The sequence below is a fragment of the Panthera uncia genome, assembly GCF_023721935.1.
Source record: "Panthera uncia isolate 11264 chromosome B3 unlocalized genomic scaffold, Puncia_PCG_1.0 HiC_scaffold_1, whole genome shotgun sequence".
In the NCBI taxonomy this organism is placed as follows: Eukaryota; Metazoa; Chordata; class Mammalia; order Carnivora; family Felidae; genus Panthera; species Panthera uncia.
This window is the reverse complement of record NW_026057582.1, coordinates 62,222,754-62,249,729: the sequence shown is the minus strand read 5'-3', so window position 1 is coordinate 62,249,729 and position 26,976 is coordinate 62,222,754. Positions and strand designations below refer to the sequence as shown.

The 26,976-nt window shown below is 44.1% G+C and overlaps 1 long non-coding RNA gene across 1 annotated transcript in view; it reads right to left on the bottom strand.

Annotated features, from left to right (window-relative positions):
• Positions 1–2,882: 2,882 nt before the first annotated feature.
• Positions 2,883–26,976, bottom strand: part of LOC125909585 (uncharacterized) — a 186,005-nt gene continuing 161,911 nt past the window's right edge. The window contains exons 7-8 of the long non-coding RNA XR_007453732.1: positions 4,976–5,071; positions 2,883–3,129 (exon numbers count right to left, since the gene is read on the bottom strand). This is a non-coding gene — a long non-coding RNA (uncharacterized LOC125909585). The remainder of the gene's footprint in view (positions 3,130–4,975; positions 5,072–26,976) is intronic.

The following is a 26,976-nucleotide window of genomic DNA, read 5'->3' as shown; positions in this document are numbered from 1 at the left end:
CCTGATAAATAAACCATAACACAATAAATTAAATTTGTATCACTGCATCTATCTCCCAGTATGAAAGAAGCTCCTGGTCTTATTCTTTCAAGGTTTATATTTCAAGGCAAGATTTCAGCATAATTTAGAAAGTTTCCTTTTCTATTGAGTCAATTTGCTGTTTTTGAAATATTGTACAAATAACTCACATGTACCATGTTGGGTGGTGAATAATCTATCTTTTGATGAAAAGCATAAGTTCTTTTTAGAAGGAATCATTTATTTCTTAACATCCCCAAGGCAAAAAACTCCCAAGATAAAGCTAGGACTCTTCCTCTCTCTGGTTTATTTGACACCATATTTATAAAATAAGTTTTCTAAATCAAATGATATTGAATATGTGACTTGGGAGGTTTGTGCTCTTCGACTCCTAAGGAAGAAAGCTATTGGGGAATGTTCATCATTCATTCAATCACTCATTCACTAGACACTCACTGAGTGCACTGGACTTGCAGAGCACTGTGCTAGGTGGTAATACTAAAGGATGGGGAAGATAAAAAGATAAATAAGAAAGCATTCCTCCACATTAGGAGCTTAGACGCCTATAATACATGAACCAAGCACTAAGTACAAAAAGCAAATAAGAGACAGTATGTTGCCTACATCTGATTGCACACCAAGATCACTTGAGAAACCAATTTAAAATAAAGAGTCTTAAAATCCTGAAAGAGAACACAGGCAGCAATCTTTCTGACATCAGCCATAGCATCATTTTTCTAGATATGTCTCCTAAGGCAAGGGAGACAAAAGCAAAAATAAACTATTAGGACTACACCAAAATAAAAATCTCTTGTACAGCAAAGAAAACTATCAACAAAATGAAAAGGCAACATACTGAATGGAAGAAGATATTTGTAAGTGATATATTTGATAAGGAGTTAACACCCAAAATATAAAAAGAACTTATACACCTCAATACCAACCCCCCCCCCAACAATCCTATTAAAATGGGCAAAGAAGACATATAGATGGCTAACAGACACATGGAAACATGTGCAATATCAGTAATCATCAGGGAAATGAAAATCAAAACCACAGTGAAATCTTACACCTTACACAATCATCTTATACCTGTCAGAAGGCTGGAATCAAAAAGACAAGTAATAAGCATTGGCCACAGTATGGAGAAAAAGGAACTGTCATGCACTATTGGTGGGAATGTAAATTAGTACAGTCACTGTGGAAAACAGCATGGAGATTCCTCAAAAAGTTAAAAATAGAATTACCATATGATCCAGTAATTCCATTACTGGATATTTACCCAAAGAAAACAAAAACACTAATCTGAAAAGGATATTATGCACCCCTATGTTTACTGCAGCATTGTTTACAATAGCCAAGATATGGAAGCAACTGAAATGTCAATCAATAGACAAGTGGATAAGAAAAATATGGTACATACACACAATGGAATACTAGGCAGCCATAAAAAGGTGAGAACTTGCCATTTTCAACAACATGGATGAACCTAGAGGGTATTATGCTAAGTGAAATAAGTCAGACTGAGAAAGACAAACGCCATATAATTTCACTTATCTGTGAAATCTAAAAAACAAAACAGGTGAATAAACAAAAGCAGAATCAGGATCTATAAATACAGAAAACAAACTGATGGCTGTGAGGGGAAAGGGTGGTAGCGGATGGGGAAAATGGGGGAAGGGGAGTGGGAGATACAGATTTCCAGTTATAGAATGAATAAGTCACAGGAATAAAAGGCACAATGTAAGGAATATAGTCAATGACATTGTAATAATATCGTACAGAGACAGATGGTAGCTACATTTAGCATAGCATAATATATACAGAATATATATACATATATATATATATATATATATATATATATATATAGCATAGCATAATATATACATGTATTATAGGCTTCTAAGCTCCTAACGTGGAGGAATGTTGTACACCTGAAATTAATGTAACATTGCGTGTCAACTATACTGAAATTAAATTTTTTTTTAATTTGGGGCACCTGGGTGGCTCAGTCGGTTGGGCATCCAACTTCAGCTCAGATCATGGTCTCGCGGTTGGTGAGTTCAAGCTCCGTGTCGGGCTCTGTGCTGACAGCTGGGAGCCTGGAGCCTGGTTCAGATTCTATGTCTCCCTCTCTCTCTGCCCCTCCCCTCCTCACACTCTGTCTCTCTCTCTCTCTCAAAAATAAGTATTTTTTTAAATTAATGTTTTTTATTAAAAAAATAAAAAACAGATTCTTGGGCCCCATCTGCTGGGCTGAGACCTACTGAATCAGAAGAAACTGAGAATTTGTTGGGGTTTTGTTTGTTTGTTTATTAAGTAGGCTTCACTCCCAATGCAGAGCCCAACACAGGGCTTGAACTCATGACCCTGAGTTCAAGAGTTGGACACTCAACCCACTGAGCCACCCAGGTACCCTGAGAATTTGTATTTTTATAAATAGTCGAAGTAATTCTGAGATTCAGGCAGGTGGGGAATCCCAAAGCTTAAATAATGTTCTAGTGGCTAGAAAATCCCACGTAGGCCCTACCATGAACACCAACAGCATTTTGCTGCCAACTCATAGTCAAGATCAGGGTCACTGAGATCCTCATCTGCAAAGCCAGAAAACTAGCCTACAAACAAGTGGTCTGACTTGCCCATAGAGAATATCTAGCTGGATATGCATCTTTAACTAGGAAGTCAAAGATTTCTAGCTGTCATCACATTATTAGGAAATCAAATACCTATTTCAGCAGTATGCAAGACTATTCACACAGAATCACTGCTCATCAGAGCTAGGTGGGACCTCACAGATGGTTACAGTTCTCAGGCAATAACGCAAATGACTAAAACAGGCTAGAGGGGTCCCGAGTTAAAGGCCACCCGCTGCTCCACCTGAGCTAGTACTTGCCATGAAACAATGTGGGCCCAATGTGCCATTTCTTCCAAATTTTCAAGAGAAGCCAGAAATGTGGATTTGAAACACTCTTCATGCAGATAAAACAGACTTCACAGACAGATTTGCCCCACGAGCTACCAGTCTGTAATTCCCGATGTAATCCAAAGTCTTCACTTGACATGTGAGAAAAGAACCTGGTCCTATCCCTTGTATATTTTCAGTTTGGCCTGCACCAGTAAGGAGAGAGAGTTGTGGTTGAATTACGTTCTGCTCTTTTTCCTGGGTTTGATTTTGTCAATTTTATTGATTGGCCCTGATGTTCAAAGGCAAGTTTGGACGCCCTGGAATCTGGCGTCTGGTGGCTGGAAGATGCTCACATATAAAAGCCCAGCATTCTCACCCCAACTCAGGACAACTCTGCAGAGCCACCCCAGCTTTAAAGCTCCCCAGGGGATGAGCTAACACTGTTTTTGTGGCCACATCACAGCCAGGCTTCCCCCAAGGCCCAGTCCTGTATCCCCTACAGGTGTGGGTCCCAGAGCACTCCCCAGTACACTTGCATAGCTTCTCTATCTTCAAGTCTGCTTCCCAGGAATCTGGCCCCCAATGTCAAGCACGTCAGGATCTCACCGAAAATAACCTCACCTGTGACAGTCCGGACTTGTAAAGTCAAATCAGAGGACCATTCTGTGCACTGTGAAAATTTCTTCTGTAGTTTATTTTGAAAATGGTTTTATTGGTTTTTGAAAAATCATACTATAGTAGATGCTTCCTATTTCATGTCCCCACCTCTGCCCACATCTGTGGCGGGCAGTTCCAGAAGTTCAGACTCAGCTGGTGTTGACAGTGTCCGGCTCCTTTTTCTGCCATTACACTCAGAGCTTTTTCTGATGCTTCAGGGCCCACTGGGCCCTCAGAGGTAGAGCCCGCAAAGGTGGGGATGTTTGTGCCAGCGAGGACTGGGAGCTAATGGATTACTGCTCCATCCAGTCTCCTGGCTTTTGGGCAAGTCCCAGGGCAAGGAGCTCCCATTCCCCACCCCGCAGCCTTTATACACCCTGACATGGGCTTCACCCACCCCATCACCTCTCTCCCTCGGTCCTTTTCCTGGGATCATGTCTCAAATCAACCATACCAAGTCCAGAATGAGATAGATGCATCCTCAATTTTTAAATGCTCAACAATACACAAAAGTATAAGAAGAGAGTAAAAGTGCATTTGCAAAACATCCCTCCAATTGTATTTCTATGCATTAATGCCCATTTATAAATAGCTTCAAATAGATTGGATCAACCTAGACACTCTGTGTAGTAACCCGGCAGGTCCCTTCAAACACTTGTCTTACTGAGTACATTTAAAATTCAAACCACCTTCTACAATTGTTTCATTCATACATCCATTCATTTGACAAATGTTTGTTTCAAGTCTTCTATACGCAAGGCACAGTGCTAAATACTGTAGATGTTACAAAGACATCTCCCATGCCCTCAGGGTGTTTCTATCCATTTTTCTATTTAATTTTTCAGGAGCATATCGATTGAACAAATTAAGGCCTGCATGTTTTCAAAAACCACATTAGGACTCCTTGAAATCTAATGCCACAGGCTTAAATTAGAGTTTCCATCCAACTGGTAGATATAAGATGAATGGACTCCTGGGTCCAAATTTTGGCTCTGTCACTAAGCAGAAGTATGACCTTGGCCCTCATTTTTCTTGTTTGTAAAATGGGTAATCATAATAACTCTTGTCAGTAGTTGTGAAGATAAAATGAGATAATCGATATAAAGAACTTGGCATAGTGCCTGACACAGAATAAGCGCTCAATACATTTTCACTATAATAATTGTTTTCGTCTCACATTAACCTCAGGCCCACTAAGTGTGAAGCATGGATCCAGGCACCATGGGAATTGGGCAGAATATTGAAACTCAAAATACAGACACTGTCCAATGCTTTTCCACTCGTCAGTTTTATCAGCTTGGAGTCCCATCACTGTCACTGGGGAGCTAAGGCACCAGAAACACAGTGCGTTCCCCTGACCACTCCCTGTAACCACAGAGAGATTGGTCTCACCTGTCAATTTGTTGCCAGTGCACAGGTGCAGGTGGTGGTTTTGCAACTGGAGTTTGCTCTGGGCCCCCAGAGTCCTGCACACAGTGTTTACCAATCCTGTAGGGAAAACACAAACCAGAGAACACAGAAGAGATTTAAGTATCAGATTTGCTCAACTGTCTGAGCAAATACCTTGCTGGCATGGAGACTCATGCTGCATTTCAACTCCTCAAGAATTATCTGCTCCGGCAGTCACTCCCTAACACATATGTCCCCTCAGTATGAGGGGACATGTTCACCAGGAGCTTCTCTGTCTTCTATCTTGTGTAGTCCTCCTAGCATCCGGCACAGGCTTAATCCTCCTAGATGCTTAATAAATATTTGTCTACTGATTGGCTGAGTGCTTACAGATCTTAAATATCACCCTGGCAAAGAAAGAGTGTAAGGAGTGTGGAGAATGTTTTAGGCTGTGCATCTCTTTTGAAAACCTGACTTTTCAAAACTTCCTGCCTAAGCTTTGTAAAGTGCTTTAAAGAGAGAGAGAGAGAGAGAGAGAGCAGATAAATTCAAATTAGCCTCCTGATGCAATCGTGTGTGTCTGGCTGAGAGCAGAGCAAGGGTGGAAGCAAGACCAGGATGCCTGCCACTCCATGCACAAAAGATTGCAAAACCAACATCGCATAGATTGGAAAACATATCTAAGGTGGCGGCAAGAACAGGTTAGAAAGGAGATTGTTCTACAGCTGAGGACAGCAAGCCACTGCCGAAAATATATTTTGTTTGAGTTGTTCATTTGTAAGACAACAACAACAAAAAAGTATTAGAATTAAATTAGAAACACTGGAAACACCAGATCCAAACTCTACAAGGTAACAGTTGGCTCTAGTTTATTTATATTCGTTCCTACCACCCTCTACTGTCTCCCTGTTATAAAGTTGCATGTAAATTGCCATTTGTCACCTTGCTTCCACTATAGTTTTTCTTACAGATCACATGAGGAGGAAAATTGGGGCTCCTGGCTGCCTCAAGTGGTAGAGCATGTGACTCTTGATCTCGAGGTCATGAGTCCAAGCCCCACACTGGGTGTAGAGATTACTTTTTTTAAAAAATTGGGAGTAAAATGAAATGTTTGCATTCATGTCTCTATCAGAACTGGGAAAACAAAAGACAGACTGAAACGGCCACATGCTTCATGAAAATGTTTTACCCTTGGCCCACTTTACTCACTTATGGCACATTCTGTGCCTTGTGGGTATTTTAATTTGCAACTTATATTAGTTTTATATTGTAACTATCACAAATTACTGCAGTTTGGTGGCTTAAACACAACACAGATACATTATGATTGTGAAAGTCAGAAATCCAAAAGGGTTTCACTGGACTAGAACAAGGGGTCTACAGGGTCTCTATTGCTTCCGAAGGCTTTTAGGGGAGAAAATTCGGTCCCTTGCCTTTTCCAGCTCCCCTTGCTGCCCACATCCCTGGGCTCACGGCCCCCAGTCAGGAACCCATCTCTGCTTTTACTCCAATTTCTGCTTATAGCCATCATATCTCTCTCTCACACAGCCCTGCTTCCCTATTGCCCCTGTATGGGCCCTTGTAATTACATTGGGCCCACCTGGATAACTCACTCCCCTCCTCAAGGCACTCAGTTTAATCTACATCTACAATTCCCTTTGGCCACATAAGGTGACACAGTCCCAGGTTCCAGGAATTAGGATGTGGGCATCTTCGGGGAGCCATTATTCTGCTTATCAGATACCCTGTTACAGAGGCCAGGAATTGTTATGCCACTGCTTTCTGAAGAGAAGAAAAGGGGGAGGGGGCCAAAGGAAAAACTAAACATTTCAAAACTTTTGAAAATAATCCAGTTGAAATTCAACTTGCTCAAACTTCTGAACCTGAACAGGGAAATAAGGAAATAGAATGGTGAAGTGGTATTATGTCAACATTTAAATCCCTTTCCAAGTCTGGAGAATTTCCACCTTATGAGTTTTGGTGGGAATCAGGACAGCTTTCCATCACAGGGTATGAATATGTTAGATACTGACTCTCCCATCATCCCTTGCAGCTGGGGCTGGCCTGGGATCTGGCTGCACCAATCAGAATGAGTCACAAGGGCTTGGAATTGAGAACTGTTAGCATAGGAAGTAAGGAATAGGCAGCTTCCTCTCTTTGGCCAGGCAAAGGCACCCATAATTTTCTCATCAAAACCCCTAGTTCTAAGGAGAACTAGGGCATTTTTCCTGCTTTGAGCAGGAATGCTTTTTCAAGCACTGAGCTTGGTGTTCCAGCCTCACAATCATCCTGTGGACTACCCAATATTTTAAGAAACTCCTTCCCTGTCTAACTCCATTACACTCAACTTCTGCTGCTTGCAATGAAGACCAATGCAGAGAGTGTATGGCTGCAAATTGAGTATATAGGTTAAGATAGGTTAAGATATAGGTTAAGAGCTCTGGACTCAACCAGAGCTGGGTTCTGGTCCTAGATCTACCCCTTTCTAGCAGTGTTTTAACCTTGGCCAAGTTACTTAACCTCCCTAAGTTTCAAAGTAATTGTAACGGCACTGACCCTAACTCATAGGTATATGGACACCAAACAGGATAACACAAGTGAAGGACTTAGTCCAATGCTTAGTACATAGTGATAGCTAGGTAGACAGCAGCTACTATTAATTTTAAAACCTTTGAGTTAAAAATGTCAGCAACGAATACCAATCCCTCAATATTCATTCTCCTCTCTTTCTTTGGTAATAGAAGCCCAGTTTTAGATGGGCACATGGCCACATGGAATAAGGCCTATCCCAGACTCCTCTGAAAGCTTAATGTTCCTGTGTGACTTGGTTCTGGCCAAGAGGGTATAAACTGAAACAAGCAACTTCCAGAAAATGTCCTTAAAGAGAGCAGACGTGCTCTAATTTGTTTCTTCCTGTTACATGGAATGCAAATATAATGGCTGGAGCTTGGACAGCTTTGTTAGGCCATGAGGTGGAAGCCAAGGGCTAAGTAGAGTGTAGTGGCAAGATAAAAGTGTCTGAGAACAGTGGAATGCGTTCACAACCCCGGTACTGATTACCTTCAGGTCTCCTTACTCCATAGAGAAGTGAACTTCCATATTGTGTAAGCCTGTGGTATTTTGGATTGCCATCACTCACAGCTGATATCACTCACACCTAATTGATATCAGAGTCCTTCCTACAACATCCCTAGTGGTGAGTCAACTGACTTTTGTTCGAACACTTTGAGTTATGAAAGCTTTGCTACCTGACAAGGAGCAAATTACCTTCTATTTTTAAAAGTTGCTTTTGTATTATATAGTTAATATATGAATCCATTGTGATTAAAAAAACATGTAAAAAATGTTTTAATGTTTATTTGTTTTTGAGGAAGAGGTGGGTGGAGGGGCAAAGGAAAGGGACAGAGGATCGGAAGCAGGCTTCGTACTGACAGCAGCAAGCCCAATGCAGGGCTCGAACTTATGAACTGTGAGATCATGACCTGAGCTGAAGTCAGATGCTTAACCAACTGAGTCACCCACATGCCCCCCAAAAATGATATATTTTAAAGTATGAAATTCCCCATCATTCCCACTTCCATGGATTTCCTTCCTTAAAACTAACCATGGTCGGGGCACCTGGGTGGCTCAGTTGAGCGTCTGATTCTTGATTTCAGCTCAGGCCATGATCTCGTGGTTCATGAGCTGGAACCCCACATCATCAGAGCCTGCTTGGGATTCTCTCTCTCTCCCTCTCTCTCTGCCCCTCCCGAGTGCTCTCCCACTCTCTGCCTCAAAATAAATAAATAAAACTTTTAAAAAAGAACCGATCATGGTCAACAGTCCAGTTATGTCTTTCTGGTCCAATCTCAATACAATTACATTCATACCAGTAGTGTAATAGTAGTGAGAATGCAGAGAAGGGACCCGACAAAAGAGAACCCACAGTACTCAATAACTGATGAGATAAGAGAATGGTGGAATTGAGAAGGGAGAACAGTCAAATAGGCAATCCAGGAGTCAAGCCGAGGTGAAACTGGGCAGGATGAGGGGGCACAGCAGAAAAAAGAAGAGGAGAAAGGATAATTACCAGCCCAGTTCTGGGCAGTTTCATCTCCAGAAGTTGGCTGAAGCCACAGGCAGGTGTCTGAGAGGTTCAGAATTGAGGGTGAGGAATGCAGTGTCCTGCAAAGAGCTGGAGCTCAGAGGAGAATGCGGTGATGTCGGCGGGGGGGGGGGGGGGGGGGGGGGGGGGGGGGGGGGGGGGGGGCGGGGGGCGGGAGGGCGGTTGGGGGGGGGGAATGGAGTTTGAGAGGGGAGGAGAGAAGGACTGCAAGCAGATTTGTGGGGGGAACACCTGCCTTTAGAAAGGTGAAGAGAAAAAGCAACCAGAACAGAAAGCAAATAGGTAGTTAGAAAGGGGAGGGCAGATTTCCTTAAAATAAGAATGTATTACTTTTTTTTAAGCTTAAAATAATGAAATGAAAACTGAAGCGAGAAAGAACATGAGACAACTCCACAGTCTGTAGGTGAATGAGGATGAGGTCACTGGGAAATTTTGAGAACAGCCATTTCCCTGAGCAGCGATGGTGGACACAGATTACACACAATGGAGGAGCAGGTGGGTGGGGTGGGAGTGGAGAGCTGAGCACATCCACCATTAGTTAGGACAGGCTAAACTCCAGATGAACCCACATCTCAGTTTTTTTAACACAATAAAGGTTTGCTTCTTATTCCTGTGAAGCCTGAGATGGGTCAAATTCGCATCTTACAGCTGTGCCTTCCTGGACACAAGCCAGAGGAAGTAGACAGCAATGGAAGTGAGAAGCGGGCTTTTTTTTCCCCTCCAGTTTTATTGAGGTATAATTGACAAATAAATTTGTATATATTTAAAGTGTAAAATGTGATGATTTGATATACATGTATTTTGTGAAATGATTACCATAATCAGGTTAATTAACACATCAATCACCTCACCTAGTTATCTTTTTTGTGGTGTGGTGAGAATGCTTAAGATCTAATCTCTTAGCAACTTTCAAGTGTACGATACAGCTTGACTACAGACACCATGCCGTCCATCAGATCCCTAGAATTTACTCATCCTATAACCTAAGGCTTATTGACCAGCATCCCCCCATCTTCCCCAGCCCACAGCCCCTGGTAAACACCATTCTACTCTCTAGGACTTGGAATTTTTTTAATCTTTTTTTTAATCCCACATATAGGGAGACCAAACAGTATTTGTCTTTCTCAGTCTGGCTTATTTCATTTAGCGTAATGTCTTCTAGCTCCACCCACGTTGTTGCAAATGGCAGGACTTCCTTCTTTTTCCTGGCTGAATAATATTCCTGTGTGTGTGTGTGTGTGTGTGTGTGTGTGTGTGTACCACATCTTCTTTATCCATTTGTCTGTTGATGGACACTTAGGTTGTTTCCATATCTTGACCATTGTAAATAAGACTACAATGAACACAGAAGTGTAGATACTGCTTCATTTTCATTTCCCTCAGATATATACCCAGAAGGATCATATGGTACTTCTATTCATTTTATTTATTTTTAAATGTTTGTTTATTTTTGAGAGAGAGAAAGAGTGCAAACAGGAGAGGTATAGACAGAGGAGAAGACAGAGAATCAGAAACAGGCTCCGGGCTCTGAGCTGTCAGCATAGAGCCCAACACGGGGCTTGAACTCACTAAGAGATGATGATCTGAGCAAGAAGTCGGATGCTTGACCCACTGAGCCACCCAGTTGTCCCTGGTAGTTCTATTTTAAATTTTTTGAAGAACCTCCACACTGTTTTCCATTGTAGCTGCACCAATTTACATCCCCAACAACAGGCACTGGTTCTTTTTTTTTTTTACCTCGATGTGGAAGCTACACCTGTTCGGCTTTGTCCTCTATGCCACAACATGTCATCCACTTCTTTCCATAACTTTAAGGGAAGATTTAAAAAGGTTGATACTCCCAGGACACCTGGGTGGCTCAGTCGGTTGAGCATCAGACTTCGGCTTGGGTCGTGGTTCATGGGTTCAAGCCCCACGTTGGGCTCTGTGCTGACAGCTCAGAGCCTAGAGCCTGCTTTGGATTCTGTGTCTCCCTCTCTCTCTGCCCCCCTCCCATTTGCGCTCTCTCTCTCTCTCTCTCTCTCAGAAATGAATAGACACTGAAAGAAAAAAAAATTTTTTTTAAATGGTTGATACTCCCTACAGTCAGAGTAGGCAGTAAGCTAGCCATGTCTTTTGAATAGTTTGTTTAATCTATTTTATTTATAACACTTTGTATAAACATGAAAGAAGTGGTTTCAGCAACTTCCACTGTAACTTTGGACTCCAGCAAAGTTTGTACTTACAGTCCCAGTTCTGCCTGGGGGCAGATTTAAACTGGCAGAAGAAATGAACGGCACTGCAGCCCAGCTCCCTCCACGTGCACCCTGCTGCAGGGACATTTTTGCTAGTGGCCCAAGGTCAAACTGTGCGGGCATGATGAGCTCATGGTATGTGCTATGCCTGGGCCTGTCCTTTCTCTGTCCCTCCATGGTGTTTGCTTTTCATTAGGAGTCTCAAAAATGCTCTGTGACCCCTCGACGACTACAATCACCATTCACCGGGTGCTGCTGTGCTCCTGAAATGTGCACTGTCCCACTGAAACCTCACAGGAGCTCTGCAGAGCAGGTATTATTCTTAGTTTACAGAAGGGCAGAGCATTTAGGCAAATGATAAAGATTCTATAGCTGCAAAGAGCATGGCTGAGCTTCACAGCTCAGCCCATTTCTCTCCAAGGCCCGAGCACTTTCTAGTGGTCCACCTAGCCTCCTGGCTAAAGGACATGATAAGAAAAATGAAAATAGATCAACAATAATCTCCTTAGAGCATAACACAATGGCCTTTCCAAAAGAGTCTGTTTCCTTAAGGAAAGAACATAGGAAGGGAGGGCGGGACAGAGACAGACACTTTAGATATTGCTTGGATCACTCTATGCATGGTTTCAATATCTGAAGCTGTGTTGTCCTCTGTTTTAAGAGCTACTGGTCTGTGCCCAGGCTGAGCATAGGACAGGGCCCTGAGAAACAGCAGCGGAGAAGTGGGAGGAAAATGGGGAGAGAGGTAACACAAATACCAGGGGCACACAGGAGACCCTGGGCTCTCCACGCCAACGTCACCAGCCTATTAACAGGGTGCAATGATTTAAACACATCAAAGATTGGCATGTGGAGCTAAAGGGAGAATGCTAGAGGTTTGGCTTAAAACAGAAAAATAAACTTGCTTTTTCCTCTTCCTCCTAAAGCTTGTCCTAGGCTGCAAGTGCAAAGACACTTAGCCACGGAGGCTCCGGTGTCTCCTTTCACCCGCTGTTTGCAGGAAGGAAGTGACAGTCCCACATCACAGAAGCCCTCAGCTCATCCGCTTTCTCGGCTAGCAGACTTCGTTTCCAGCTTCACCTCACAGCCACTTGTGAGCCCAGCCCTGATGCCCAGAACAGCCTCTGAGCCCACATTTGTATGTCGGTGTGCGTACGTGAGTCCCTTCTCGTGCTGCAACTCAAACTAAATCAAGTACTATTTTCAGTCTGAGCAGCTGCCAGGTTTTCACGGCCAGGTTAGTGGAGGCGGCTCTTCACGCCCTACATGAACTGGTGTGAAACACGAAGAACACATCGGAGGAGATCAAAACCTTCAGCCTTTCAGGAAATACAAGTTTCAGACACTCCACATCAGTGATATCACTACAAAGATAGACAATTTTCCTTGTCAAAGCACGTTGGAAGGAGCCGCAATGGCCGGGTACATCTTGCACAGGTTTTGAAGTCCTGATGTGATAGAGGCGCAGGGATTTGTGTGTCCCCAGCCCAGGCTCCCACAGCACCTACAGGACGCTGAGGGGAGAAGTCAATATGCAGTATACGGTGGGCACTAGCTCCGGGTCCCAGCCTCGGCAACAACTGTGACTCCCAGAGTAGGACTCAGGAGAGGAGACAGCTCTGATTTTAAGATATGACTCAAGTCACCAGAGGCCTTATTTTCCCTTGGCCCTCAAATTCCAAGTTCATAGGGACTCCTCAGGAATAAGTATGGACTCAACTATAAGGCACAGACCAGTGGGGCCCTGGCAGACCCTATGAATAGGGTCAATGGCCTCAAATATTTTGCGTGGGTCATGCTGACCCAGTCCTCAGTGGGGGTGGGATGGAAGGTTATATGCTTCCCGAAAAAGGGTACGGACGAGTACAGCACTTTAGTGAGGGAATGGTTTAACCCAAGCCATGATGTACCTGAAGAAGCAACTCAAGTTCCACCCCAAAACCATATATTAAGTTCAATCTACTCCCAATGGTGTTTTCTTTCCAAAAGAAACCTGGGAACTGGTTCGACAAAATGAACCCAGTCTGGGCCAGGGCCAACCTGACTGCCTTTAAAAGGGAATGGAGGCAGTGGGTGTGAATGGAAGGCAGGAGAGGGGAAGGAGGGTTTATTTGAGGCTCCCATGAAGGAGAAATCTGGCCTTTTTGTGCCTTGGCCATACCCTCCACCCTGTCCTCAGCACATTCTGTTACCCTAGCCTAACCCCTGCTATTGCTGGTATCCTTTCTCAGGCTACGAGTCTTGGTCTTGCTCAACTGAGGGGAGTCAGGGAAGGTTCCAGAACTCACACGAAGCAACCTGACAAGATGGCTCAGAGCCTGGCTCTCCTGACTTCTATCCCAGTGGTCTTTCTTGCCAGAACATAGATGAATGACCCTGTCTCTTCTGTCACAAAGAGCAATATTGACAAAAATATCCTGGGGACCCCTACAGTTGCATTCGGTAATGTAATCATTCTGTGAGTCAACTAAGTTCCAACTCCAAGGACACATGGTGAGGGCCCACCTGTCCCTTCTGACTCCTCTCCCCTTTATGCGTGAACTGCAGAGGAAAGAGCACCTTCCCACTCGGCAGAGAAGCCTGAAGCAAAAGGCCCGAAGTGACGGGGCCAAAGGTCACACGAGCAGCTGGTGCTGGAGATGACCGTGGACAGAAACTACGGCACCACCCGCATCACAGCAAGTCTCGCCTCTCAGCGCAGAACCTGCGGGCAGCGGACCTGTACCCGAAAGCCCGGTCGTCCTTGACACTGAGCATGCAGCCAGATCGCCCTTCCCCGCTGTGCACCCACTGTATAAAAATGTGCCGTCCAGGCCCTGCGAGGGGACAAGCCAGCTGATGCATTAAGTAGAGTCTAAGGGTGGGAGCCAGACTTTACATCTTCTTGCCTCAGGTCAAGTTCTGTAAACTTAAAGTTTTAACCCACAAAAATGTTTCCAGGGCTGAGAAATTTCAGGGCAGGTAGGACAGGAGGGCTTAGCCCTGGAATCTCCTGGGAGGCTCGACGCTGCCCCCTCTGGAGCAGGAACTAAGGCCAGGGACTTGTGGCTCCCAGCTGCTCAGGGGGACTCTGTCCACAGGCCCAGATCACCTCAGGAAGTTTCTGACCAGCGGTGAGCTCCTTTGAGCCCAAGTGTGGCAGGTCACTGGAGGCCTCCCGATATGCAGAGAGCAATCTGCTGCCTGACACGTTCACCCTGGCTGGTTGGCTGCTTTGCATGCCTATGGGGCAAGCAGGCTATTTTTGAGCAGATTTCATAACCCCCTTTCTAGCTGCTGCGGCTGTTGATTGCACATGTGTTTCCAGCTCCGTTCCTGTGGTGAGAATGTTTACAGAGATGCACATTATCAGAGAATGTAAAGAAAGCAAGATTGAGAGATTAGGAGCACAATTTCCATGTCTAGACATAGCTTGCACGGCCAGCATCTGCTCCAGAGTCCCCGGAATGAGCAACTTGGGCTGATCATTCTCTGAGCCATTCACCTCACCCCAAGGCTTCTCCTACGTGTCCGCGGTAGGGGCAGCGGGTGAGGAGAGCGCTCTGGCATCCTTTCTGAGAATAAACCAGGCGTGCATTTCAGAGTACTGTGGGAGGAAAACAATCAAAGTATCGGAAAAATCTGTGAAAGTTGGGTATCATTTTTCTTTTTGTAATCTTCGATCTCAAGCCCATTCCACCCTCTGTGACAGGCTGCCTGGAGGGTCGTCACCACATTGGTCGTTTATTTATTTACCCCAGTCTGCTTTCGTCTCCTTTGCTTACCTCCTGTCAGCCCAGTGACAAGCCTGCTCACCTATTTTGTTTTTAATTTATCCCCTTGCTCCTCTTTTCTGCCTTTGCCCACTGTGCTCAGGCTCTGTCAGAAAGCACTGTTTCCCTGTTAGATTCAGCTTTCACTTCTGAGCCCCTCCGTGTTCCAACAACCAGCTCCATCGATCCTTCTTTTGAACCTTTGATTCCATTTGTTACGTGCCCCTTTCGCCCTGTTCTTCTCTCTTGGCTCCTGTCATGTCCTGTGTCATGATTGCCCATCATAAGCCACCTCGGGGCAGGATCTGTGTCAACTAACCTTTATTACCACCCTCACCACATTCTGGGATGGTGTTTTCAAGAAAAATAGTACCTAGCCAACAGTCACCAACAGTTGCGACTATACGGCAGGTGCTGGACTGATGCTCTACGTGCATTTTTTTAATTTCCACTTAATCCTCACAACAGTCTTCTGAGGAGGCTGCTGAGATTTCCCCAAGTTCACACACAAAGAAGCTGGAGCTTTGAGAGGTAAAGTTATCTGCCCAAGCACAAGCAGCCAACTAGTGGCAGAAAAGTCTTCAAATTTTGATCTGTTTCACTTCGGAATTTAGGGATGAACAAATGAATATTCAAGATACCCAGCCTTCTGGTCATTTTGCTTCTCATATTCGCTTCTGGGGTTTGTTTGTTTGTTTGTAACTTTCAAGGAAAGTAGAACCCTGAAGAGAGTTCTTCCATCTAAACCCAGAAATCAACCCTCTATTCTCCTAACAGGTACTGGGGACTTAATGTACTTTTCCTTACACAGCACGGCAGAGCAAGGACTGTGCCCTCACTGGCTCCCTCACCACGAGGCCCTAGGATGACATCACTGCCCCCTTCACAGGTGTCCCCAGCGGCACACACGGCCAAGGAAGGCCAGGCCCCTTGCTCATCGGAGCTTGCTCAATACCAACTGCAGCTTACAGGGGGATAAACTGAGGCAAGACCATGATTTCCCCAGAAATATTAGAAGACAGGCCAAGAAAAGCACCAAAGATGGTCAGTGCCCTTCCCATTTATAAAATAATGAGCAAATTTTCTGTCACAGTGACTGCAGAAGCCTAAATCTCTCTTAAATTCTTTCAAAACAAAAATTTTTTTTTAATGTTTATTTATTTTTGAGAGAGACAGAAGCAGAACATGAGCGGGAGAGAGGGAGACACAGAATCTGAAGCAGGCTCCAGGCTCTGAGCTGTCAGCACAGAGCCTGATGCGGGACTCAAATCCATGAACTGTAAGATCATGACCTGAGCCAAAGTTGGATGCCCAACCAACTGAGCCACCCAGGTGCCCCTCTCTTAAATTCTTTCATAAATCTGACTTCCATGACCTAAAAGAGCCGAAAGAGAGCAGCCTATCATAGTCGAGCTACCAGCCTGAGAGGAGAAACGAGAGCTTAAATCCAAATCTTAACCCACACCCATCTCTTCCAATCCATGGTCTTGCGACCTGTTATCCAAGATGACAGTTTTCATGGTTTGACAGAGGAATACCATGCCAGCCCTTCTCTGGTGGCCACCACTGGGGTTGGGGGTATGGAGGGGCCACGAAAAGGCATCAAGGGCAACTGAGGGACGACCACTTCGGTCATACTTCTGCCCTACCTCTCCCAACCCAAGCTCTGGCCTATATGTGAATTGCACCCTGCTGACCCTGACTCTGCCTTGCTGCCTGGTTTCCCAGGCTCAATTCTATCTAACAAGAGTGCCCTCAGCTCCTCGCAGGTGCTCACACCAGTGCGGGTCACTTCAAGGGACAGGGAGCCAGGATACTGGAAAGGGCTATGAAGATCAAGGGGTCAGCGCTCACCATCTCTCCCCTGCTGTTGAAAGAGAATCCAGAATTCCTACAGCTCTTCCCATCGTCCCTCCTCTAAAAGAGGAAGAATTCTTACTTCCTAGAAAAGAGGTTAAGTGATCCACATAATAAAAGGAAGGGTCCTGGGAAGCAAGGAGAAGAGAGGAGAAAGGAGGGAGCTGTGGGTTTGGTACATGAGAAGCTCCAGAACAGCTTCCAGAGGCTGGAGGACTGGCCAGAGAAGAAGACAGGGAAGTTCTGTCTATGTGGGTTATGGAGTGGATCCTGTTTAGTATTTTTAGACTCTGATAAACAATGATTTTTTTTAAGTTTGTTTGTTTATTTATTTATTTACAGAGAGAGAGAGAGAGAGCAAGCACAAGCCAGCACAAGCAGGGGAGGGGCAGAGACAGAAGAGAGAGAGAATTGCAAGCAGGCTCTGCAGTGTCATTGAGGAGCCTGACACTGAGCCTGAGCCAAAATCAAGAGTGGGACACTTAACCTACTGAGCCACCCAGGCGCCCCCTGAATTGTGTTGCTTTAGATGTAGTTTCATGCAAAAACTACGTCATGTGGCTCTGCTCTCAAAACATATAAAAGGAAGGGGCACCTGGGTGGCTCAGTCAGTTAAGCGTCTGACTTCGGCTCAGGTCATGATCTCGCGGTTGGTGAGTTCTGGCCGCACGTGGGGCTCTGTGCTGACAGCTCGGAGCCTGGAGCCTGCTTCGGATTCTGTCTCCCTCTCTCTCTGCCCCTCCCCGGCTCGCACTGTCTCTCTCTCTCTCAAAAATAAATAAAACATTTTTAAAAACAATTTTTTTCATTATAAAAGGAAATGTTTCGAACTCCTTGACATCTTTAATACAGAAAGACAATTACCAGTTCGAAGTCCTGTGCCCAGGATTGCTCCCTGGATTCTTTCATTCTTGGCCTCTTCCCTTTCCTCCTCCGGATATAGACTACAGTAGAGGAGACTCTGGCTCCTTAAGAACAGGTAAGATTTCCCTCTTCCTGCAGATGGCGGCCTGGTACGATCCAAGGTGCCGTACCTGAGGAGGACCCAACGCAGATGCACAACCCAGTGGCCAGCAGGAAATGTTCCCCTTCCGGGAACTGGCTCCTTCTGCACACTCGATGGGGCTGGTGCGGGTTTAAGCACTTTCTGCAACCATCGGTGCCTCACGTGGAGGCGCGTCGGCTGGGAAAGCTTTTCAGTCCAAGCAGGGCCCTCGCCCCAGGGTGCGAACAGCAGTTCAAAGTCCTACACGGGTTGGGAGAGCCAGACTCTAAAGGCAAGGTTGAAATCTTCATCTTGGGGAGGCGCCGTACCGGAAGCATGCCAAAAGGCTGATTCGCATTTTGGCTGCAAAGCCACGAAGGAAACAGTGTGGAAGCACAATGATGCTCAGCCTAGAAACCATGAAGTCTCTCGAAAGAGAGAAAGAATGTTCATTCCGGTGCTTTGCTCTCAACCGCAGTGTAGACCAGCCTGGGGGAAGCCATGCAGTCACCGGAAATAGGTTGGGAGACTGTCCAGGAGCCTATTACCAAAACAGTGTGATCTTTGCGACTCGGACCTCAGCGCAGGGGGCGTGGTCTGGGTCAGGGGCCTTGCCCTCCGAAGCTAAGTCTGAACTCTGCCTTTGCTCCTGCGGCTAAGGCAAAACTAATGTTGTCAGTGTCCTACCCACCTTTCTCCTGCATAGACGCTTGTTTAAAGATTCAAACATGAGTTATAATTAAAAAAAAAAAAAAAAAAACTTAAAAAAAAACATATGTAGATATATACATAGATATAGATTAGTATTGTCAAGGAAGGCAATCTTGGTTTGCTTCCTCCAGGATGAGAAAACCAAGAATTCCAAATGGCTGGTTCTAATTTTTCACAGTGTTTTGTCTTAGGTGAGCGTGGCTAGAATCTTTAAAGTTCCAGGAAGCTTTTGTAGATTGGGAGGAACATGACTGTCTATTCTTTCATTGATGCTGATTTTGAAAAAAAAAAATTCCATTGATATTAAACAAGATTTATTTTTAAAAAATAGAATAGGTGGGATTTCTGATCCACAGTGGTGAGCCCAAAATTGTAGCACAATAAATGGTTACTGAATTGAATTAGAAATTCAACTGCCAAAAAATTCATGTCATGAGAAGATGCTTACAAAATTATGTCATATAATAAAAGGACATCAAACTATATCATCTAATCTCAATTTCTGTAAAAGAAAATATGTGTATATTCACACATACATATAAAAAACGGAATAACCAAAATACGTAGAGTTGAGTAGTTTTGTTTGATGGGAGTTTTTGATGTTGTGGTTTTATTTTGGTTTTTGGTCTATATATTATCCAAATTTTCTATTATAAATGTGTAGCTTCCCCCCAGAAAACATTTTTAATTTTTTTATTATTTTATTATTTTTTAATGTTTTTCTTTTAGGAGACATATCCAAGAAAACGTTTCTGCAGCCAACCTCTGCAGAAATCACTGCCTTGCTCTCTTCTAGGAGTTTTATGGCTTCAGGTCTCACATTTAGGTCTTTCATCCAGTTTGAGTTTACTTTTGTGTATCATGTGAGAAAGTGGTCCAGTTTCATTCTCTTGAAGAAAAATTTTTTTTTAATTTTAAGTAAATTCTCCCCCACACATGGGACTCAAACTCACAACCCCAAGATCAAGAATCACACTTTACAGACTGAGCCAGCCAGGTGGCCCCAAAGAAAACATTTTTTAAAAGGCAAGAATATTAAGGTCTGGTGCCTTTGGATGATAGGATAGGTCTTTTGAGGAGAGAATAGTCTAAGCATAGACCTGAGAGCCTGAGAAGGTCTCAGGCAGGGAAAAATTGAAAAACTGAAAAAACCAGTCCCCACATTCACCGTGGCCACCTTCCTGGCAATGGTAGAACATTCTGTGCTGGTGGGTAAGCAAGGACAGGAGCACTCTTCTTTAAGTTAGGAAAACAGATTTGTTGTTAATCAAACGGAAATGCAAACCTCCCCAAAAGAAATATTCCTCTTCAGAACAACCAGAGCATTAGGTTTCTTTCTTAACATTTATCTCTCCACTTTGCATCAATTCATAGGAAAGACAAGAGAACCGACAGTGAAATCAAAAGGTATAAATTCAGGACCTGGCTGTACCACTTACTAGTTCAGGGACACTGAGAAAGTCATTAGTCCTTTTCAAATCTCACTTTTCCTGCCATTCAAAGAATGTTGTACAATAAGAATAATAAAAGGGAAAGGAAGGAAAAACTCAGAACCAAGAAAAAGCAAGAACAAATATGCTCCTTATAAGAGCTGATAGTGCTTCTGTTTTATTTAGAACATCAATATGACTCTGTATTTCCTGGTGTTGTTTCTGTTTGTTGCTATCCAGCATCCAACCATCATTTCTATTAGCCCACTGATCTTCCTCTTAGAGACTGTGCCATTAATCTCAAGAGTGGCTATCCCTCTTGGAATGTCAAAGGGACTAGCGTCCCAAACCAAATCCTGGCCAATCAGAAGTTTCTCTCAAGACTCAAATCTTGACTGAGTGACCCAATATCAGAGAGATGGTTGGACATCTTACTCACCTTGGCCAACAGCATGTGAACCAGTTTCTGTGGCCTCACTTTCCAGCGTGCCTTTCATACATATCTATTTTCCAAACTCGATCTCTGAGCATTCCATCTATTTGGGGAGCTCCACTCAGACTGTACGACATTCCTTAAGTGACAAGTAAAGTGAAATCTGAAAAGGATAAATAACTTGTCCGCTGCCCCTGAGCAAGTCAGTGATATAGCAGGGTCCTGAATGTATATCTTTTGATTTAAATATCCTTTCAACAAATTCCTCTTTTCTGCCCAAGACAGCTAGAATTGATTACTGTGATTTGCAACCTAGAACCCCAGCTTATTCACAGGGTAGAAATAGAAACATGATAAGTTACAAAATTCTCATACCTAAAAAGAAGACATAGACCATTTTCTCACAAGAGACAAGGTTTTCTTGGTACTAAATTCAAAAAGCTATTTCTCAAGGGGGAACACGTATGAGAGATGGCATTCAGTAACATAATAGATTATGAACCTATGATGACCAGACACTTTTGGAGAGCCAAGCACTTGGTGTTTTATATCTTGTTTACCTACAGTACCTTGTTCATAATAATGCCCAATATATTTTTGCTGAATAAAAGAATAAATGAATGAGGTAACTTTTTAGAAACTTTTCTCAGCTGGCATTCTCAGTTAGTCTTTTATCACCTTTGTCTAGGAAACACACAAACTTTCATTAAAAAAGCCTTTTCTTCCTCCATTCCTACATATACCTACCAGCATTAGCAGGCCCTACATGATCACCCACATGGTGGGTGTTTTCCTTATCTCCTGATTTGTCCCTCTTCTATCCCTTCCATTCACCTAGCCCAAAGCCAAATGTGGAAGTCAACCTGAGTTGGAGGCCATGGAGCTCAACTCTGACAACTAGACAGACAGCATCTTGGAGGTATGGGGCAAGAAGAGCCAATGGGCAGGAGTAGGCAAAGCAGGACTGTTCCCTGAGGCCAGGAGCCCTTTCCCTATATCCATGACTGGTTTAATAATGAGACAGAAAATGACTTTGAATGCCACCCAAATGACTTTACAGGATTAAACTAGCCAAACCTAAGGTACTGAAGACTGAAAACTACTTCTCAGTGGGGCCTGGGAGACCCATGTGCAGGACATATCCAAGCTGTCATTTTTCTAAGCCCACGTCTTTTTTCAAACCAATTGTTTAAGGAAGTTTTCTCCTTCTCTATTGAGTCATGTTGATAATAAGATACTCATTTTCCTAAACTGTAGCGATTGTGAATATTAAAAACTGAACCAATAATCCAATAATATCTTTCAGAAGAATATTTTTTTCTCAGGATGTCTGGGTAGTGACCAGGAAGTAGCAGCTTCTATTCACCCTAGATAGGTCATTGCTTGGAGTCCTAGATAGGTCATGGCCTGGAGTCCTTGGCAGGCATTAGATTCCTGATATAAGCTGTGTTTTCTTAAATACCAGGAAACACCAGACGATAGAAACAGCATCCTGAAAGGGAAACATCTCGCCACCTTCCCACCTCCTGCCCTCAATTTCCTAGGCAAGCCATGTGCAATCAGAAGACCAACCTGTTCAAGCGTAAGGAACATGGTGTCCTAACAGGACTGTGACCTGCCCCACCACAGCCCTGCTTTGCATTGAGAAATGCAAAGAAACAACTCCTCCTTTCACCTGAAGCCAGTCCCCATAATAGAGTCAAACTGTTTCCATCACCCCTGATGCAAGACATCAAGTCACTGCTGAGTGCATAGAGAAGTGATGGAAGCCATTCAACTTGGAAGGATCCACATTTCACCATTTCTCTACTATCGAGTAATGTAAAAATATGCTCCAACAGCATCAGGAAAGCAAGATATTACAGAAGGTCTGAATTAAAGCTCGGGGCCATCTCAGCTCATTAGCATTTCCATGGATGGCTGGGCAAGTTCCTTCCCGCTGCTTCGCTGCTTCGCAGGGTAAGAAATTCATTGCCATTGCTTGAGTCTTGCTCACCAAGTCAAGGTAGTTCTCCTTACAGCAGCTAATACAAAAAGGGAGGTGGCAAACTAGAGCCAAGGCCACCAGTGGCCTTCAGTGGAGCCTCAAGGGCTTACCCCTTTGCTTTTTCTATAAAGCACTTATTTAAACTGAAATTTACATGTTTAGCTTCAGTCCAAGGACTGCCTGAGCCCAGCCTATTTTAAACATATAATAATGAAAACTAGAACTACTTTTTTGTCTAGCGTCTCTCAATTTCCCAGGAAGGCAGAAAATATACTCTTGCTTTGTGGCCTGAGGATGCAAATTTATCTACTTGGCCCCAAAGCTATTACTTTCACATATTTCCAGGCATCCATCCCTCTCAGTAATATTTTTCAGAACGCAAAGCTTTAACCAAGCAGGGAAAAAAAGAACTTGCCTGAACACATGGCAATTTTATAAATGTTGAGTTAGGTTAGCTCTCAGGTGTCTGAGAAGTTGGGTAAACATGGGCCAACACTCAACAATCGTGTAGCTGTGGTTTTTCTGTTGAAGCCAGAAGATGACAGATGGCTCTGGGCAGCATTTATGTGATCGCTCCAATTTCTTCTCACAAAGGAATCACAATGAAAAGGCAAAATGGCATTTTAAGTACAGTGTTTGACAGGGTTGGGGAGATGGAGTGGGAGTGGAGGGTGGGAAGGAAGAAGGAACAGAATTATACACCTGAACACAGAGTCAGGAAGCACTTGTCACTGCGGCCACTTTACCACTCGCCCACACACATCACCATAATAACCACTCAGAGAGCCGGAACAAAAGACAAACCAAAAAGTGGTGTCCAAAGAGAATCTTGACCTGCAATAGTTCACATAAGAATCTACTTCTTTAAGAGCTTTATCAGGCTACTGCCATCTTCAAAGTATCATCAGCAGTATCATCACAATCCTAAAATCAATTTGCAACAGGCACTTGAAGCTCTCCCAGGGATGAGAAAGGTGTGATTTGCTTGTCCTTCCCCATTGACCAAGTTTTGATTTTCTAAAATACTTTCCTACCTTGAAGGTGGCTTTCAGAAAGTGGCCCAGTTACAATTCTTCTTGATTCTGAGCCTCCCTCTGATATACAACATCTTGTTCAAATGGCACAATTGGACAGCATGGCTGGGATGGCCAACAGGACTATGGCCTAGAAGTTGTGGGGCAGGAGCAGGGCAACCTCTCTTTCAATGGCTCTTTACCATCCCGTACTCCGTGTCCATGACATCCTTGACGTTACATGAAAGTCACTGCAGCTCTTCCCCAAAACTGACACTTTGAACATGAAGTTTTCAAAATCATACTAAGGAATATGCTGTAGAATCAGTGTTCTGTATCTTTGCGTTGGGAGTTGAGTTGTTCCAAAAAGAAGCATTTAAACAATTTAGGTGGCACCGACACTTTCATTAAGTCCCATAATTCTCACACCCTCACTGGAAGTGCATGTCATTATGCCCAATCAAAAGACCCTGAAACTGAAGTCGGGAGAGGCCAGCTGTTTTAGCTTAGGTCGCACACCAATACATGGCAGAGCCGGGCTTGAATCCAGGCCTTCTGACCCTTTCTACTGCATCATAATTGGCTCTCAACTTCCCATGTAAATCAAGGGATGCAGACCCAAAAGCCTTCAGGGGCCATATCGTGCAGAGTCCTAGAGAACCACAGACCTCCTGCACCAAGAGGCAGTTGCTACACAGTTCCAGTGCAAAGTTTCCATAAGAACAGGGATTCAGGGACCACCTGGGTGCTTCAGTGGGTTAAGTGTCCAACTCTTGATTTTGGCTCAGGTCATGATTTCACAGCTTGTGAGACTGAGCCCCATGTTGGACTCTGCGTTGGCAGCACAGAGCCTGCTTGGGATTCTCTCTGCTCCTCCCCCCTGCACATGCACTCTCTCTCTCAAAAATAAACAAACTTGGGGCACCTGGGTGGCTCAGTCGGTTGGGCATTTGACTTCGGCTCAGGTCATGATCTCGCGGCTCACGGGTTCAAGCCCCACGTCGGGCTCTGTGCTGGCAGCTCAGAGACTAGAGCCTGCTTCAGATTCTGTGTCTCCCTCTCTCTCTGCCCCATCCCCTCTCGCTCTGTCTCTGTCTCTCAGAAATGAATAAACATTAAAAATTTTTTTAAATAAATAAAATTAAAAAAAAAAAAGAACAGCAATTCCGTGTTACTAGGGATTCCAACTGTCAAGAGAAGCAAGCAATCTGAGTGTGTGTGTGTGTGTGTGTGTGTGAGAGAGACAAACAAAGCACCTCGTTTTTTAATGAAGGCAATTAACACACACATTTTAAACCACTGTGTAGACCAAACAAACATGTCTTTAGGATAAGTCTGTCTCCTGGACCACTAATTTGAGGGGATGACAGGTGTAATACAGGTCAGTTGCTATCCTTGCTTGGGCAAGGTTATTTCAGTTATTTCCCTAATAGAGAACCCCAACCCCACTTTCAAGGTCCTTCAAATTCCCCTCCACATTTGAAGTGGTCTGATCCCTGGAGCTTCTCCTCCCAGCTCATTGCACAGTCACCTTCCTCCAGTGGAGGCCCCTCTAGTGCGAAGAAGTCTAGCCCTATGATCTGAAAATCTGGCTCACTGCTTCCACATGACCTAGCTGAGCCTCAGTTTCCTCTGCTAGAAGACCTACGATTTAAACATTAAATGGAGCAATATCTTTTGTAGACCTTACAGTGTCATGCAAATGAAAGGGAGTGACCACAACCGAATGTCATTCGTATCAGGATTCAGGTGGTCCCATAGGAAGCTCTCCCCCACTCTCCTGCACTCTTTAATGCTCAGTATCTTTGCCAGTCACTGGACATTTAACCACACCTGCCTTGTGTCATCTGGTATTGGTACTAATGCTCATGTTTTGAACTCTTCACACAAAACATTTTTATTTCCCCAGACTGCAAGCTCCAGAAAGGGGAGATTATTCCCTGTATTTCCCACAGTCCACATCAGTGCCTGCCTATTGTGATCAACACCAAAAATATGCTGACTAAATTAAGTAGACACTCTGTGGACTCTTAGATGGTCTGTATTCACTTTTGACTCCTTTCCAGTCTCTGAGAGGGAACTGGGTTTGTTGAGGAACAGACTGAAGGGTGACTTCTAAAGAAACCATGCAAGCTGGATACGGAGGAAACCAGGAAAGAAAAGAAGTTCTCATCCTGTAGACCCCTGACTGCTACTGAGAAGTGACCTCAGGGGACCTAGAAAAAGGCTATAGAGACATAGAGGTGAAATGGGAATTCTGGATCCAAAAAGAATGGGATGGACTGTCCTGTGTTTCCTCCCCATCCTGCCCTTTCCTCCCTCCCACCATTTCCTCGCGTAAAGCAAAGGAACAAAAAACAAAACTACACCAAACCCAACCCCAAAACACAAACAAGAAGATGAGTCAGGGAATTCCAGCTAGAGGCAAGCTCAGACAGAGGGATGAACCAGGAGAAGGCAGCAACAGAGCTGGGACCCTGATCTTCTGATGCTCCCTGCTCACTATCCTCACCTTCCTTGGTGTCCGGGTGACTGGCAATCCTGTTACCCTCACTCCTGGGACCTGCATCTTCTAGCATGCAGCTAAGAGAGCCCTGGTGTGTTGATACAATGCCCAGCATGATGTGGGAAAGAGAAGATCAGTGACACACACACACCCATGCTTACTATGACACCCTGGGGCAAGTGCCAGTTAGAAGCATCTTCACAAAAATGCCGTGACTACGACTTCAGATTCCGTGTCAGATAGAATTGGCTCTGCTTCCTGTGTTAACTTTACGATCTGGATAATTGCTAGGACTCATTAAGTTCTTCCTTGTTGGCTGGAGTCTTGGGCTTTCCCAACTAGATTTTAGTTTTACCGATACAATTAAAAAACAAAAACAAAAACAAAAACCTGACAAACCTAAGTCTTTCAGTGGCTCAACCATTCTTTCTCAACTTCAGTTTTGAGAATTGTTGAGTCAAACATTTACTGCATTGTGTGTACCTCTTCCCTCATGTTCCTATTCAGCAACAGCTCAGTTCCTTGTGCACCTTCCCTCTCTTTCTTATCTCTCTTATACATATCTGCAATAGAAGATTTTTTTTAGTTTTTTTTTTTAACATTTATTTATTTTTGAGACAGAAGGAGACAGAGTGTGAGTGGGGGAGGGGCAGAGAGAGAGGGAGGTAGAATCTGAAACAGGCTCCAGGCTCTGAGCTGTCACAGAGCCAGATACAGGGCTTGAACCCACAAACCGTGAGATCACGACCTGAGCCTAAGTCGGACGCTTACCTGACTGAGCCAACCAGGTGCCCCTGCAATAGAAGATTTTGATCTAGGAATCTACAATAAAAGATGGGATATTTTACTTGTCTGTGATCTAATACTGATAGGAAAACACTTGTCTTGGTGTACCATATAGGCAAATATTGCTTGACTCTCTCTCCTTTTACAGAATAGATAGGAAGGAAAGGAAAGGAAAGGAAAGGAAAGGAAAGGAAAGGAAAGGAAA